Raw genomic sequence first — 18,501 nt, 5'->3', positions numbered from 1 at the left:
TGACTTCATCAGTGCTCAGACACAGAGAGCTAATGATGGAGGAGGGAGCGGACGGCCCTCTCATCACTGCTTTTAGGATGCCGATACAGTTGAAAGTCCCATAGTGGCTGCGTGGTCTGCCGCTATTAGTGGTATGCCAGTGTAGGAGGCGATACCCCTATAGAAATGACACTAGCATTGTACCTGTTTGTGAAAATAACTGTTAATCCTAAAGCAAATGAGGGGGGTCCCTTTAATGGAGCGGTGGACAAAACATGAAGTCAGTGGAGTTACATCAGCTGCAGAACAGGTGGTCAGGAGGCTTCTGCCTGCTTGTTTTAGCTCTTGACCTAGTCATGGACCGTGACCAGTAGACATTCCCTGTAGTACCAGCAGTGTCCACTAGATGGTGACTGTCACTCTACAATATAACACGAGGGTCCGCACTGAGTCTTTCCGTCATGGCGCTGCCGCCATGTTCTTCATGGGAAATCAATAAAGTAGGAAATAATGATAATGGTCACATCTTCAGTCTTGTGGAAGACATTTCGCTATTTTACACGCGGTCTGTGGTAGTGACCCCATGAGCTGTAGCTGGATGGGGTACAGAAGCTTTTATGATGCCGTTCCTTCAGCTCCAGGCAATATACAGTATATATGTCCAAAAGAGCATATGACCCAGAAAAACTGGCGATTCCGCTAATGGATTCCACTATGAGGTCTATTACAATATTTCATGGTTCTAATGTGGGTCTAGATTGTCTGCAGCGGCCTCGGATTGTCTGCAATATGCCATCCACATTCAGTGCGGCTACATGCTCTCCATATGCAGTGCTGGCACATGCTCTCCATATATAGTGCCTGGCACATGCCTCCGTGTACAGTGCTGCCACATACCTCCATATACAGTGCTGTCACATAACCTTCATTTAAAGTGCTTGCCACATATCCCCCATATATAGTGCCTGCTACGCACCTACATGTACAGTGCTGCCACATACCCTCCTTTTATAGTGCCTGTCACATGCCTCCATATACACTGTTGCCAAATGCCCTTCATATAGAGTGCCTGCAATGAGTTAACATCCTGTTGTCATGGGTTTACCAAGACAGAAAGGAGCCAGAAAACTATGGTGTCTAATTTCTCCTACTCCTGCACTGATTAGAAGCACTTCACCATCATATTTAATAGTGCATGTTTCTGCTAGTGGTGCAGGGGTTAATCTGTTCAGTTGAAAGCTCCTGGAGCTTTCCTGATTTTATGATCTCAGCTGTTCAGTGTTGACCACTCTCCCTGCTGTATATACTTGCCTTTGGAAATCAGGGATTGCAAGTTTTAGGCCGTGAACACACTTGCGTGTGTAATGCCTCTTGCACGAGTCTCTCACCTCAATATCCGGCACTATTAGTCTAGTTTGTGTATTCTTATGCACTGCAACTCCCCACTTTTATGGGTGGGGGAGGGGACAGATAAGGGCTGATTTAAGAGTTCAGCAATGCACGTGGCCTAGGCATCTTCACCATCAGAAGTAATCTGGAGAGCAGAGATAGCTAGGGTGCCCCAGCTTTAGAAATTGGGAAGGAGTCTCTAGCCCCGGGATATCCTATAACAGTGCCATTACAACCGTGCCGCCATATACTCTTCATATACAGTACCTGACACATGCTGTCCATTTACAATGCCTGACACATGCTCTCTTTATAGTGCTTGCCACATGCCTCCATGTACAGTGCCTGCAATATGCTCTCCATGTACATTAGCTAGCGCATACCTCTGTACAGTACCTGCAATATGCCCCCTATGTACAGTGCTTTCCGTATGTCTTTCATATACAGAACCTGACATGCTCTCCAAACAAAATGTCTGACACTGGCTCCCATGGCTGCAGCATCTCTGGACTTGTCTCCATTGGGCACATCGGGGATGTCATTGGTCAGTGATTACACATTAGCTGCCGACAGTGGATCCAGATGATTTCTACATTCAGCAGCAGAACCTTCTTCAGATGACCATTAATAACATCAGTGACAGCAGCCAGGGCCGGAGCTGCTGGGATTTCTGCACTAGGCTAAGAGCCTACATGAAGATGTTTCGAAAATGTTTCCATGTTTTCACAATTTGCAGATATCGAACTTCCTGTGATTTTTCAGGATTTCATGAGTTTTCAATTTCGAGGAGTGTAGATATTGGCTTGGCTTATAATTAGGGAATTCTTTAGCAAGTAACCCATCTAATTCCAATAACCCAAGGATCATCATAGAAACATTGTACTGTGCCATTATCCCAAGTAACCTTGTCACGACTGTGTTGTCGGGGGTCCCAGGACTAGGGGCTCCATCCCTGTCCCTAACTCTAGAGGCACCCTAGCTCACCCTGTTCCTCGGATTACTTCTGATGGTGAAGACGATGGGGCCACGTACCTTGCCTTAGCTCCTGAATCCTCTCTCAGTCTGTACCCTTCCCTCACCCTGAGAAGAAGGGAGTAGTAGTATACCGTAATGTGAACAGGGATAACGAAAAAAAACAATCATACAAATATAGTCACACAAACAACATAGGTAAACACCGGAGAGTGGAGAATGGGGAAAAGCTAAAATAGGAGGAGGGGAATTAGCACACACCCAAAACCTAGCAACAGTCTCAGATAAATCCACCAAACACCTTTTTCAACAACAACCACAAACTGTCATCTCCATAACCATGCAGCATACGCTAGCTCTGAAAATGAGTGCTTGACAGGACCAAGATTTTATAGGGGGTAGGAGTGGCTAACAGTGCACAGCTGAGAACCTTAATGCAGGAAAGCTCCAAGAGCTCTTAACTGAGCCGATTAACCCCTGCACTGCTAAAAAAAAACCTGCACATTTTAATAAGAAGGCAAAGTGCTTCTAATCAGTGCAGAAATAGGAGAAATCAGAACCTGCGTCTTCTGGCTCCTCTCTGTCGCGGTAAACCTGTGTTTGCTTCTTTGTACCCCCAGTAACCTCATAATTTCTGGTTTACCCTGATAAGACCTGCAGCTCTACAGATCTTAGGGGTTACTGGATCTCCTTCTGGAGATCAGACTGACAAAGCTTTGGGGAAAAATTTGCAATATAACTCTTCATAATAAAAAAAGCTGTCTCTTTTCTACCACTTATGGGCAGCTTGCCAACACCCGACCCATTTAAATGTCTTGACACTTAACTATCAAACAAACAAACCAGAGAATCTAACCTTCTTTCTGGCGTAGGGCTAATTTGCAATGGAAAAAATTGAGTAACAGATTGTGATTTCTGGATCACAGTTTCTTGGGCTCAAAAACATCTTGGAAGTTGGGGAGATTTTATGGCAAAACTAACAATACTCAGTTAATTATTCTTCTCAATTATGTGCCAGCAGGTTGGTTCTGACAGTGGTTGGCCCATTTATTGGTGTTGTCTCATCTGAAGATTTTTTTATATAACTACATGGATGCTAGGACAACCACCAATCTCGAGAGTTAGGTTCTCAGGTTCCATAAGGCATCGCTGTCCATGGAGAGATGGCTTCCTCCATTGACTTTTTCTAAAATAACCAAGCGGGCTAGATGGGTCCTTGTCCTCGAGATAAGTGCCAGAGTGACATTGTAGGAATATCCAGCTCGTCATCTCAATATATCTTAGATACAACAATGGGATCTATTACAGATCATTCTCTTACCCGGTCAGGAAAGGGTTAGGAGCTAATGTTCTCATTCCCCTGTAATATTTGGATGCATCATTAACATCATGCAGACACAGACAGGGGCTCGGTCGCCGGGGGCATTGTAATGAGGTCACTGCTGGCACACATCTGCTTGACGGACAGCGATTGAAACCGAGTTGATCATGCAAAGTAGATAGTGAGAATTCATGTAAATTATGCCCTCCCGAGATGGTCGCTTGTGCACCATGACCTGATGAACTTCCTGCATAGGGAGAGGGCGAGAGGGGCACGAACCCAGTAATGTTCTCCAGCAGATGTGTAAGTTGTAGGAAATATAAGTCTTTGTTCTCTGTTCTACAGCCGGTGGCTCTTCAGCATTACTGTAAACCAGAGCAGACCTGAAAGAATTGGTCAACAGGGAAGGAATTGGTGGGAGATGGAGTGGCTGTGGCAAGGACCCTAGGTAAATAAAAATGGTCCATGTTGTGACATTTGATTCACCCTGCGTACAGACCGCCCCGCCATTCCAAGGTTCACATCATTTTTTCCTTTCCGGATCTGATGCATTTTCACCTTGTGATACCCTGGCGACACTAAGCCGGAGATGTGAACATGATCATCATTTATTCAATGTACATTTCACACTCTCTCTTCTGCATTTTGACACTATTAGAACAAGGAGCCTTAATTGTCTCTGCGGTTGGTGCCTCTATGATCACACGGGGCTCTTTGTGTCGTGTAACATTAGCTATGACTGAGCGGCTTAGCGAGAGCTTCGAGGGTATGATCGGGTCACAGTGCGCCCTGGGTGCCCCACTTCTTCTCCTCTGTGTAATCAATTAACCCTTCGTTGACCCTCATGATTGTTACCAGTACCGGAGGCACATGACGGGATTCTGTAGGCACTCAATGCTCTCCGATAAGATTCCGATCCTGCAGGTGAAGGGTGGGTAATCAAACTGAATGTGGACAAATCCGAACTCATCTTTCCTCCATCTCACAGATCTTCATTACCTGATCTATCTATCATAATTAAAGAATTAATGACATCACGCTTTCCCCCATACCAGAAGTCCACTGCCTCGGAGTAACCCTTGACTCTGCCCTGTCCTTCAAACCGCACATCCAAGCACTTTCCACCTCCTGTCGCCTCCAGCTCAAAAATATCTCCAGAATCTGTCCTTTCCTCAATCTACTAAAATGCTTTGCGTGCCCTAATCATCTCCCGCCTCGACTACTGCAACATCCTTTTCTGTGGCCTCCCTTCTAAAACTCTCAAGGAGCGCCCTACCAGGGCAGCGGGGTACTCGGTACCAGGTCCGGTCACTCTTAAAGGAGATGTCACGGTGGCTGCGACCCGGTCCGTGGCCCTAGGCGTCCAATAAAAGGGGAATGTTCTTTTAAGGGATATTGTAACAACTGTCCATACAAACTGCAAAGAAAAACATAAATACAACATATTCACAGCATCAGTTTCACGCAGGTGAATGTCTCTTTAATTCTGTTTCTTCCAGGACAGGTCCTGGCGTGTACAGCTTCCTGACTGGGGAAGTTCGTTAACACAGGGGTCAGCAGGTGACTCCTTAGAAAAATGTCCATAAGAGGTCTGTGTAGCCCTGGTTTGCTGTCCACTCGCAGTGGCTACACGGTTATAGGTATGTGGGGTTGGCACCTTTTAACATGTAGGGCATAATATCTCCTTTCTCCATGGTGCCGGGTATAAGTCCATTTGTTACTAGGGTATAAGTCACGGTCAGGGTGTCCTCTTAATAGGTGTTATTCCATATCCCTGCGGTTGACGAATAGTTCCCTGTGTCCTATTTGTTCCTTGATGAAACCCCATCCTTTATCCAAATTGAAGGTGACAACAGTTCCTGTTCTGATAGGTCCACTGGCTGTGGGTTTAGCTATGCGGGACTGGGCTTTAGCCAGCAGGTTCTTTTCCTCCATAATCTCCCATTTAGCTCTACGCTGTTGTTCTTCTGTTGCCAGTTTTAAAATCTGCTGTCTGCAGTAATTTTCTGATTCAGAGGTTTTAACTCTGTTTGCTGCCGATTGAGCTTCTATAGGGAACCCCATAAGGTCCGTCTGTGGGTATCTCCAATGAACAGTCTCTTTAGGCCTGCATGCCTTCAGGGGCGATGATACAGGTGTCATTGGCTCAGTAAGTGCGTTACATTTGTCAGTCATATCAGTCATATGGTCCCAGGTTACTATGACTGTTACTATATGGCTCGGTGATATAGTTGTCGGGGGTGCTAGTGGTCCCACTAAGGTGTCTTCAGCTACTGGGGCAGTTAGCATACCTGTGTCGCCGGTGCCGGTGTTTTGTTCCGTCTCCGCTGGGGTCTGGATGTCTGGCTGCGGTGTTGTCATCTCGGTTTTCGGCGTCTCACTTTCTGGCTCCGTCGGGGTAACAGTCGCAAGGTCCAGGTTCTCTGTCAGTGGTGTCACCTTTTCCAGCAGTGTGTTGCTTTCCAGCTCCACCGAGGTCGATGGTGCAGGTTCTGCCGGGGCTGGGAGCGCGGCTGGTGAGTATTGTCATTCTCCGGACCAGGGATTCTTTCCAGGCGGCCACTGCTGTCATCTGGGTCTTTACAAGTTGCTGGGCTAGCTCCTTCATCTCTGCGGCGAGGAGCTCCGGGTTCATGGTAGGCTTCAGGTCTGAGGTTTCATGCCGCTATGGACCGGGGACATCTTTAGAGGTAGTTGCTGGTTCTGGCGGCTCTTCTCCGTTGTCCACCAAAGCCTGTACCAGGTAGCATGCAGCCATGTTGCTGCCATGCTTTCCCGCGTCTTTCTCCATCTTACTTCCAAGACTTTCTCTACAGTGCCTCCCGCACTTTCCCGCCAGCCATCTCTGAGGGCGGACCCGTCCTGGTGACGGACATCTCTTCTAAGCATTATAGTCTCTGGAGGGGGTGGATCCAGCTTACTCCACCCATAGCAACACATCTTCTTCCTCCTTTATCCACCTCGTTGCGCAGCAATGGCGGCCATTACACAAATCAATTTCACTTAGTTCATTATAATCCACAGTGCACAGGACCCATTCCAATGGGTCGATCCATCCTGTTTGTGAGACGCCAAAATTTTGGAGCGCCCTACCAGGGCAGCGGGGTACTCGGTACTGGGTCCGGTCGCTCTTAAAGGGATGTCACAGTGGCTGCTGTCATACCCGCCTTCCCTGTCTCTGCGGTCCCTGCTCCTGCCGGCTCCTCTCGCTGTAATCGCCACTCTCTGCGCCGCGCCGGTTCTCCGGTTCCTCCTCCTGCTGCCCGGGGATTCTGGCGTGGTGTCCGCGCTTCCTCCTTCCTCCGTCCTGTGCCTGCCCCGCACATGCGCCTTAGGACGCGGGCGCGCGCTCCTTCTTCCTCTTAACCCCTTCCGCGTCTTCCTCGCCCCCGTGTCCTCCAATCCGGTGCTTCCTTTGGCTATATCAGGCGTCTCCTCCATAATGGAGGCGCCTGATTATTATTGTGCACTTTGTGCTCTGTACAGGTCCCTTCTGGTTCGGTTTCCTTGCCGTACCTGTCTGGTCTGCCCTCGCAGGCTTATTCCCTTATTTACCCTTTGTCTCCTTCCATTGTCTTGCCCTGCCTCCTGTTCTCCGCTTCCTTTTCCCTCTTTTCCGTTTGTCTTCTGCCGCCCTGCCTTTCCTAAGAGCCGCCCCTCTTGGCATCAGCTGTTGCGGTACTTGACCCCCTCTGGCCTGCTCCCAACAATCCCTGTATAGGGGTTGCTCCCCGGGTTCGCTCGCCCCTGGGTGCGTCAGTACCGTGACCCAGAGGGTCCACTCTCTGTCCATCTTACTCGGACTTCACAGCTGCGACCCGGTCCGTGGCCTTGGGCATCCAATAAAAGGGGAACGGTCTTTTAAGGGATATTGTAAATGAGTCTGTTGTGTCGCCACCTGTGGTGTTCAGTCAGTAGCGGGACCAACGCTGCGTTAAAGGGGTCCTCTGGGGGATGTTGTCGCAGCAATGATGGTAACGCTTCCCACAGGTGAAGCGAGGTCCCCAGAGGTTCTGAAGTGTATGACGATGATGGTGTAGGCCGGTAAAATGAGTAAAGGACACAAGTTGAAAGTCTTTACCTGGTTTACTGTAGTTAGCAGGCCACAGTCCAGTGTTCCAGGCATGGGTGATGGTATGGTCCTGCCGGCTCGGAGGCAATGGAAGATTCTCTTTTTCCAGTTGAGGTCCGTGAGCCTTTCCAACTAGCACCTGCTGTATATGTAAGTCCCTGCTGCCTGAAGCTTTCTGCAGTCCTTTATTTCCCATGTCCTGAGATAGGTACCTGCATGACGGGCAGCTTGAACCTTTTTACAGGGACTCTATCATGCCCCGGGCTCCTCAGGTGCTGCTACGTCTCAGGTGTGGTTTTGGCCAATCCCATAAAGTTCTCAGCCCTCCGGTTCTGCCAAGTGTCCTACAGTTCCACTATGGCCTCAGGCTCCCGGTACCCGGTACTGCGCTTCGGCTCTGAGGGTGCCCGGTCACAGTTCCCCTCTAAGCCCTGTTCCTCTCCTTAGCTCCTTTCCTCTGAAGCTCCACCACATACAACCCCTCGGGTTATCTGTCCTTTTGGAGGCTGCAGCTCCCTCGTGGCTGCCAGGCCTCTCTGTCTGCTCTCTCAGACTTCCTTCTCCTTCAGTGTCTCTCCTAGACTGGCTAACTCCTCCTCGAGACCAGGACATATATCCATATTTGAGGGAAGCTCCCCTGAATCCAGGTCCTGAGCTCCCCCTCCTGGTCTGGATTCGGAATATGTTGCATGTAGGTGCCTTACCTGGTGAAGAGAACTCCATTGCCTCTGAGCATGATATTACCCTCCCCGAAGGGAAAGCAACATCACTGTAACAACTGGTTACCTGGGGTGTTACACTCGCACCTCTACAGTCCATCCTTAACTCTGCTGCCCAACTAATTCATCTCTCTTCTTGCTACTCCTCCGCTTCTGTCCTCTGCAAATCTCTACACTGGCTCCCATTCCCTCAGCATATCCGGTTGAAATTACTAATACTGACCTACAAAGCCATCCATAACTTGTCTCCTCCACACGTCTCTGAACTAATCTCCCGATATCTTCCCTCATGTAATCTTTGGTCCTCCCAAGACCTCCTTCTCTCCTCCAGACTTATTCGCTCCTCGCCCAACCGCCTGCAAGACTTCTCCCGAATATCCCCCATCCTCTGGAATTCTTTGCCCCAACACGTCCGACTATCAACCACATTCGAAACCTTCAGTCGAAACCTGAAAACCCATCTCTTCAGGAAAGCCTACAGCCTGCTCTGACCCTGCTGCCTCCTCACCACTACCGGAGCTACCGCCTCACCAACACCGGAGCTGCTGCAACCCTCAACCTACTGTCTCCTTTCCCACCATCCTGTAGAATGTAAGCCCGCAAGGGCATTGTCCTCCCCTTCTGTATCAATGTGTTATTGTTAGTCTGTTTACTGTAATTTGTATGTAACCCCTTCTCATGTACAGCATCATGGAATCAATGGTGCTATATAAATAAATAATAATAATAATCCAGAGATTCCCCAAACTTACACAAGAGACAGTGAAGTAGAAGGAAACTAAGGATTCTTCCATAAGGAGCTGTATTGCAGGTTTAGAGTAGGGAATTGATCCAGCTGCCTACAAAAAAACTATACTCCAACTTTGAGAACCAGGTGCCCTATCCAATGGAGTCACTGACATGTTCAAGTTAACTGTGTATGATAGACAATCCAGCCTTAGCCATTACTGGTGATAAGTGAATATGCTGAAAACTCAAATTCTGTGTCACAACTCTGTTGTCAGAATACCTAGGGCCAGAGTCTCTTTCCCTGTCCCTAAGGTTAGGAGTGTCCTAGGTATCCCTGCCCCCTGGATTACTTCTGATGGTGAAGACGCTGGGGCTACGTACCTTGCTGAACTCTTGAATCAGCCCTATATCTGTTCCTCTCTTCACCCAGGGAAATGGGAGTAATAGTGTATGTATATACACAAACCAGACTAACAAGGTAGGACTTACAGAGATAAAGGAAAATACCAATCATACAAATATGCATTCACAGACAACTGTTAGGAATACAGGGGAGAAAGGGAAGGAAAACAAAGTAGGAGAGGATGAGGATTTTGCACACAGCTGAACACCAAGCAATAGTCACAGATCAATTCTCCAAATGCCTCTACCAACAATCTACTCCTCCACGCCACACTATGCAGCACAAGGCTTAACACTGGCAATCCAAATATCCAGAGGAGAGAGAGGGGTGGCCAATACTGAACAGCTGAGATCATCCAAGCAGGAGCTTCAGAAACTCCAAGATGAACAGTTTAACCCCTGCACTAGTGACAGAAACCTGCGCCGTTTAATATGAAGAAGTGCTTCAGACCAGGAGTATGTGAAATTAGACACTGCCGTTTTTTGGCCCCTCTCTGTCGCGGTAAACCCGTGACATTCAGAAATTTCATTAAAATTTAGACCGGAAAATTACATTTATTCGATGCAAATCAAATGTACATTATTATGTTGTGAGGTGTGAGCATAATATACATAGGTTACAAAAAAAAAAGATAAAAACCTCAATTGTCCCGCTACATGGCCCCACTCTGATCCAGGCATCTATATCAGTCCATCACCGGTGCGGAAATCACTGGGTCTTCTTCAGCATCTTTTCAGACTAGCATCTTGTGGAGCCCGGCATCTTTGGCGTCTCCTTTGTATACATTAGAATGTTTTGGCCTTTGGAGAGTCTACTGAGACCGTGCACCAAAAGATGCCAAGGTCTGAAGAAGACAGATGAGCAATGGTAAAGTATAATTTTTAGGTTTTTTTACCCCCCTAGAACTTTTGATTACAGCAAGATGGTGGCCAACTCATCTTTTTGGATTCATACAAATGGAATCCCACAAAAAAATTGGATTCTGAAGACTTTGAATTTCTATGTAAATTTGATTAAGCTTGAAGAGATTTGCTCATCTCTAGTTATCAGCCGTACAGAATGCATTTGATTACTTGACCTTTTAATGATTAAAGGGGTCATGTACGATAATCTAATTCTTTTACTTTTCTTGTTTGTCTAGTTTGGTCAACATTCACCGATGTTTAATGGTCCGCCAATAATGAGGTGATCTTCAGTGGATACAGCTTTGCAAAACCATGAGGATCCTCTCATCCACACTTTGTGTTCTATAATGTCCTTGCTAGTGTTGAGCATTCCGATACTGCAAGTATCGGGTATCGGCCGATACTTGCTGTATCGGAATTTCCGATACCGAGATCCGATACTTTTGTGGTATCGGGTATCGGGTATCGCAACAACATTAATGTAATAATGTGTAAAAAAGAGAATTAAAATAAAAAATATCGCTATACTCACCTGTCCGACGCAGCCGGGACCTCAGCGAGGGAACCGGCAGCGTTGTTTGTTTAAATTTCGCGCTTTTACTTGGTTACGTGAAGTCCCGGCTTGTGATTGGTCAGGGCGGCCATGTTGCCGGGACGCGGACCAATCACAGCAAGCCGTGACGAAATTACGTCACGGCTTGCTGTGATTGGTCCGCGTCCCGGCAACATGGCCGCCATTAACCAATCACAAGCCGTGACGTCACGGGAGGCTGGACATGCGCGTATTTTGAAAAGCGCGCGTGTCCAGCCTCCAGTGACGTCCCGGCAACATGGCCGCCATTAACCAATCACAAGCCGTGACGTCACGGGAGGCTGGACATGCGCGTATTTTGAAAAGCGCGCGTGTCCAGCCTCCCGTGACGTCACGGCTTGTGATTGGTCAGGGCGGCCATGTTGCTGGGACGCGGACCAATCACAGCAAGCCGTGACGAAATTACGTCACGGCTTGCTGTGATTGGTCCGCGTCCCGGCAACATGGCCGCCATTAACCAATCACACGCCGTGACGTCACGGGAGGCTGGACATGCGCGTATTTTGAAAAGCGCGCGTGTCCAGCCTCCAGTGACGTCCCGGCAACATGGCCGCCATTAACCAATCACAAGCCGTGACGTCACGGGAGGCTGGACATGCGCGTATTTTGAAAAGCGCGCGTGTCCAGCCTCCCGTGACGTCACGGCTTGTGATTGGTCAGGGCGGCCATGTTGCCGGGACGCGGACCAATCACAGCAAGCCGTGACGTAATTTCGTCACGGCTTGCTGTGATTGGTCCGCGTCCCGGCAACATGGCCGCCCTGACCAATCACAAGCCGGGACCTCACGTAACCAAGTAAAAGCGCGAATTTTAAACAAACAACGCTGCCGGTTCCCTCGCTGAGGTCCCGGCTGCGTCGGACAGGTGAGTATAGCGATATTTTTTATTTTAATTCTTTCTTTTACACATTAATATGGTTCCCAGGGCCTGAAGGAGAGTTTCCTCTCCTTCAGACCCTGGGAACCATCAGGAATACCGTCCGATACCTGAGTCCCATTGACTTGTATTGGTATCGGGTATCGGTATCGGATTGGATCCGATACTTTGCCGGTATCGGCCGATACTTTCCGATACCGATACTTTCAAGTATCGGACGGTATCGCTCAACACTAGACTCCTTGCTGCTTCCACCCATATGACTGACCACTTTCATGACTCCGCTTGCAATCTAGACTCTTCTCTTAGGTTTTCATGAAGCAAAATGGAGCTGTCATTCAAGAACATAGTAACAAATGTAACATTTTAATAAAAATTCCAGTTTTTCGGTGCAACCTTTGGCAAATTGAGCTTAATTCACCTTAGACACAATCTTTGAAAGAGAGAAAACAAAGTTTATGAGTTTAGTTCAAGACTTTCCGGTGGGTGGCGGCTTGTACAAGAGAAATGTTTTTGCTGGACCTCAAGATTTAACTGAGACAAGTCATTAATCCGATTGTTTTGTTGTCTTGCAGGATGTTAACCCATAGAAATGTCTCATGACTTCTCGGGTGGTTCTACAGAAGACAAAAAAAGAAATGAAAATGTCCGTCTGTCTCCTACCAGCGTCTAAGTGAAGACCCTACCCCTGGTCTATAACATAACCGCTACGATCATGGAGTATGGGTGGTATGTGGAGATATGAGGACCGTAGTGGAGAACAAGATTATCACTGATATGTACAAAGGTCTTCAACTGGAAGTTCAGGTTGTCTTCTTTAAGGATAAATAACTGGAAATCATGGATGCAACATTATCAAACGTTCTTGGGTCAAATTTTGTATTTCGTGACCTTCATGAATGACTTGTGTAATATTTATGGATAATATGGGACAATGGTGAAACTTCATGGAGAGACGATGATTGGGATAATGTCCACGGCGAGATTCATGGATAATAAATGATAGTAGGTAAAATGGCATACCGGGTGAGGTTTGTGGATTATGCAACATAGTGGACGAGGTCCAAGGAAAGGATCGGACACTGGAAAGATAAAGTTGATGGAGCATAAGACACCTCGTAAAGCTCATGGAATACCTTGTATATATAATGTCAGGAATGGTAAATATCTTGGAATATCAGAATTAATAAAAGAAGAACATGGATAACTGACAGCTATTGGATACGACCCATAGATGACATGAGGTCACGGAGACACATAGAAGATGATGGGCCATGGATACTATTGGATAGAACAACCTCACATATAGCTGAGACAGGATCTGCTCATGGATCAGGTTTTTGCAGGTCATGGAGGGTCTCAGGTCACACGGAGTATAAATCTCATGGATGGATTACTAACTAAGTTCATGTCTTATATGGCGTCTACAATACAAAGAAAGTCAATTTTTTGAACTTATGTAGTATCAAATCATAGTTTTTTGTGAAAATGTAGCTCACAAATATAGAGGGGATGACTTACTAGCTCATTGTTATGGTGGGTATGGCCTAATATCACATGGTTATGGTGGGTATGGCTTATTATCACGTGGGTATGGCTTATTATCACATGGGTATGGTGGGTATGGCTTATTAGCACAAGGTTATGGTGGGTATGTCTTTTTATCACGTGGTTATTGTGGGTATGTATTTTTATCACATGGTTATGGTGGGTATGTCTTTTTATCACATGGGTATGGTGGGTATGGCTAATTAGCACAAGGTTATGGTGGGCACAGCTTTTTAGCACATGGTTATGGTGGGTATGTTTTTTTATCACATGGGTATGGTGGGTATGTCTTTTTATCACATGGTTATGATGGGTATGGCTTATTATCACATGGTTATGATGGGTATGGCTTATTATCACATGGCTATGATGGGTGTGGCTTATTATCACATGGTTATGTGGGTGTGATCTACTAGCTCATAGTTATTGTGAGTGTGGCCTGCTGGCTAATAATCTTTTAGGGTATGACTTCTCGGGTCTCGACTTTTAATGAGAGTAATATGATATAACAGGTAAAGGGTGTATTTGCACAATGAGTTTCCGATGCACTTTTTTGCCGTTATTTTCCAATGTCGTGATAAAATCACCCTAGAGTTTAAAGCAAACTCAATTCCTGCAGAACCACACAGCATGATGAAATGACTTTTGGTACACACACCGATCTAAAATGTCCAGAAACTTTCCCAGTTCTCATACTCTGTAACTTTCCATTTATCCTTTCTAAATGAGTCGTTCCACTTCATTCTGCTAGCAATATATGTACTGAAACTTCCTTTCCCCTTAGTCCCCAGCATACATTGCTTCTGACATTGTCCAATGGCTCATTTGCTCTTGAACTAAAAGCCCACTGCTCCGTTATGCAGTTATTCAGGTTGACAAACAAGAAAGCAGAGAGACACAAATCCACTCCACTTACTGTAGAAAGAAACCTTGCCATCTTTACTGTAAGGCTGGGGTCACACTTGCGAATGCAATGCGAGAAACTCGCGTGAGTCTCTGGCATCAATACCCGGCACTCACCCGGTACGGGACATGTGAAATACAGGCTTTTCAACCTACTTATGGATATCTCGTGAACAATACCCTTCAGACTTAACAAATTTCACCACCAGGGAAGAGAAGATCCCTGTCCAGAAGAGATTACCTACTGAATGCAACTGTCGTGAAAAAGGCCTGTTTGGCCGAAACGCGTTGACACTCAAAGGTTGCTCTTCTGTTTTGAACTGTAATAAAATAAATTTTGTTTGCATCCAAAAGAAGTGTGCAATTAATTTCTATGCACCTGAATGCTCCAGTCCTGAGTGCCGGCGGCTGTGCCGGGTATTAACCCCTTCCCGACATGTGACGGTATAGTACGTCACATGTCGGGACCCCCGCTTTGATGTGCGCTCCGGCGGTGAGCGCACATCAAAGTCGCGACATGTCAGCTGTTTTTTACAGCTGACATGTGCGCGCAATAGCGGCGGGTGAAATCGCGATCACCCGCCGCTATTAACTAGTTAAATGCCGCTGTCAAACGCAGACAGCGGCATTTAACTACCGCATCCGGCCGTGCGGCCGGATATGAGCGCATCGCCGACCCCCATCACATGATCGGGGGTCGGCGATGCTCCTCCATTGTAACCATAGAGGTCCTTGAGACCTCTATGGTTACTGATCGCCGGTGGCTGTGAGCGCCACCCTGTGGTCGGCGCTCACAGCACACCTGCATTTTAGCTACATAACAGCGATCTGATGATCGCTGTTATGTAGCAGAGCCGATCGGGCTGTGCCTGCTTCTAGCCTCCCATGGAGGCTATAGAAGCATGGTAAAAGTTAAAAAAAAAAGTAAAAAAAAATGTGAAAAAAATAAAAAAAATATAAAAGTTTAAATCACCCCCCTTTCGCCCCAATCAAAATAAATCAATAAAAAAAAACCCCAACCTACACATATTTGGTATCGCCGCGTTCAGAATCGCCCGATCTATCAATAAAAAAAGCATTAACCTGATCGCTAAACGGCGTAATGAGAAAAAAAATCGAAACGCCAGATTTACGTTTTTTTGGTCGCCACGACATTGCATTAAAATGTATCTGCACCAAAATGCTATCATTAAAAATGCCAGCTCGGCATGCAAAAAATAAGCCCTCACCTGACCCCAGATCACGAAAAATGGAGACGCTACGAGTATCGGAAAATGGCGCAATTTTGTTTTGTTTTGTTTTTTGCAAAGTTTGGAATTTTTTTTCACCACTTAGGTGAAAAATAACCTAGTCATGTTAGGTGTCTATGAACTCGTACTGACCTGGAGAATCATAATGGCAGGTCAGTTTTAGCATTTAGTGAACCTAGCAAAATAGGCAAGCAAAAAACAAGTGTGGGATTGCACTTTTTTTGCAATTTCACTGCACTTGGAATTTTTTTCCCGTTTTCTAGTACACGACATGGTAAAACCAATGATGTCGTTCAAAAGTACAACTCGTCCCGCAAAACATAAGCCCTCACATGGCCAAATTGACGGAAAAATAAAAAAGTTATGGCTCTGGGAAGGAGGGGAGCGAAAAACGAAAACGGAAAAACGGAAAAAGCTCCGGGGGTGAAGGGGTTAATGAGCGAGACTCGCGCAAGTTTCTCGCATTGCACACGCAAGTGTGACCCCGGCCTAAGTGGGGTGGTTTCTTTCTTTCTAAAGGAAGTAAAGAGAAAAAGATCCACAATAATTCCTGTAGAATGACAAACACCCACTTCACTTCCTGTAAAGACGTAAAGACCTGCTCCACACTTCTGGTAGTGGAACAAATGGCATATCCTTTAGAGAAACACAAACCCACACCCCATTTCCTGTAAGGAGACAAAGACCTGCCACCACGTCATGTAGAGATACAAATAGCTGCCACCACTTCTTGTAGAAGCACAAAGATCCACCCCCACTTCCTGTAGAAGGAAAAATACCCACCCATACTGCCTCTAGAGGAATAAAGCATTTGTAGAGATACAAAGACCCGGCTCCACTTCCTGTAGCAATACATGGAACCTCCCCCACTTCCTGTAGCAATACAAGGAACCTCCCCCACTTTGTGCAGAGGAACAAAGATCCATGCTCACTTCCTGTAGAGAAATAGAGACCCGCTCTCACTTCCTGTAGAGGAACAGAGCCCACCTCACTTCCTGTAGAGGAATAGAGACCCACCCTCACTTCCTGTAGAGGAACAGAGACCTGCCCTCACTTCCTTTAGAGGAACAGAGACCCACCCTCACTTCCTGTAGAAGAACAGAGACCCGCCCTCACTTCCTGTAGAGGAACAGAGACCTGCCCTCACATCCTGTAGAGGAATAGAGACCCACCCTCACATCCTTTGGAGAGACAAATACTCACACCCACTTCCTGTACAAATATAAAGACCCTCCCCCACTTCATGCAGAGGAACAAAGACCCACCCTCACTTCTTGTGGAGGAACAGAGAACCGCCCTGACTTCCTGTAGAAGGAAAAATACCCACCCGTACTGCCTCTAGAGGAATAAAGTATTTGTAGAGATACAAAGACCCGGTTTCACTTCCTGTAGCAATACAAGGACCCTCCCCCACTTTGTGCAGAGGAACAAAGATCCACCCTTACTTCCTGTAGAGGAACAGAGACCAGCCCTCACTTCCTGTAGAGGAACAGAGACCCGACCTGACTTCCTGTAGAAGGAAGAATACCCACCCCTACTGCCTCTAGAGGAATAAAGTATTTGTGGAGATACAAAGACCCAGTTTCACTTCCTGTAGCAATACAAGGACCCTCCCCTACTTCGTGCAGAGGAACAAAGATCCACCCTTACTTCCTGTAGAGGAACAGAGACTCACTCTCACTTCCTGTAGAGGATCAGAGACTCACCCTCACTTCCTATAGAGGAACAGAGACCCGCCCTCACTTCCTGTAGAGGAACACAGACCCACTCTCACTTCCTGTAGAGGAACACAGACCCACCCTCACTTCCTGTAGAGGAACACAGATCCACTCTCACTCCCTGTAGAGGAACACAGACCCACCCTCACTTCCTGTAGAGGAACACAGATCCACTCTCACTTCCTGTAGAGGAACACAGACCTGCGCTTACTTCCTGTAGAGGAACAGAGACCCTCCCTCACTTCCTGTAGAGGAACAGAGACTCACCCTCACTTCCTATAGAGGAACAGAGACCTGCCCTCACTTCCTGTAGAGGAACAGAGACTCACCCTCACTTCCTATAGAGGAACACAGATCCACTCTCACTTCCTGTAGAGGAACACAGACCCACCCTCACTTCCTGTAGAGGAACACAGATCCACTCTCCTTCCTGTAGAGGAACACAGATCCACTCTCACTTCCTGTAGAGGAACACAGACCTGCTCTTACTTCCTGTAGAGGAACAGAGACTCACCCTCACTTCCTATAGAGGAACAGAGACCCACCCTCACTTCCTGTAGAGGAACACAGATCCACTCTCCTTCCTGTAGAGGAACACAGATCCACTCTCACTTCCTGTAGAGGAACACAGATCCACTCTCCTTCCTGTAGAGGAACACAGATCCACTCTCACTTCCTGTAGAGGAACACAGACCTGCGTTTACGTCCTGTAGAGGAACAGAGACCCGCCCTCACTTCCTGTAGAGGAACACAGATCCACTCTCACTTCCTGTAGAAGAACACAGACCTGCGTTTACGTCCTGTAGAGGAACAGAGACCCGCCCTCACTTCCTGTAGAGGAACACAGATCCACTCTCACTTCCTGTAGAAGAACACAGACCTGCGTTTACGTCCTGTAGAGGAACAGAGACCCGCCCTCACTTCCTGTAAAGAGGTAAACTCCTGCCCTCACATAACAGGCAGTCAGACTCTAGTGTCTGGCACTATGGAGGAATAATGACAATAAAGAAATTAGCATATAGCCTATGTGTCACATCTAGAAAATTAAAGTTGTGTGAAAGCAGAAGGACCAATTACTATTGCCTAGACTGATACAAAAAAACTGAAACTCCAGATGTAATATAC

General features: G+C 46.9%; 1 long non-coding RNA gene across 2 annotated transcripts in view; it reads left to right on the top strand.

Annotated features, from left to right (window-relative positions):
- Nucleotides 1-12,759, top strand: part of LOC143793169 (uncharacterized) — a 272,931-nt gene extending 260,172 nt beyond the window's left edge. For both annotated transcript variants that reach the window (XR_013220072.1, XR_013220069.1), the window contains exon 3: nt 12,533-12,759. This is a non-coding gene — a long non-coding RNA (uncharacterized LOC143793169). The remainder of the gene's footprint in view (nt 1-12,532) is intronic.
- The last annotated feature ends 5,742 nt before the right edge of the window (nt 12,760-18,501 follow it).

Source organism: Ranitomeya variabilis, chromosome 1, assembly GCF_051348905.1.
Source record: "Ranitomeya variabilis isolate aRanVar5 chromosome 1, aRanVar5.hap1, whole genome shotgun sequence".
Taxonomy (NCBI): domain Eukaryota; kingdom Metazoa; phylum Chordata; class Amphibia; order Anura; family Dendrobatidae; genus Ranitomeya; species Ranitomeya variabilis.
This window is presented reverse-complemented; position numbering and strand designations above follow the sequence as displayed.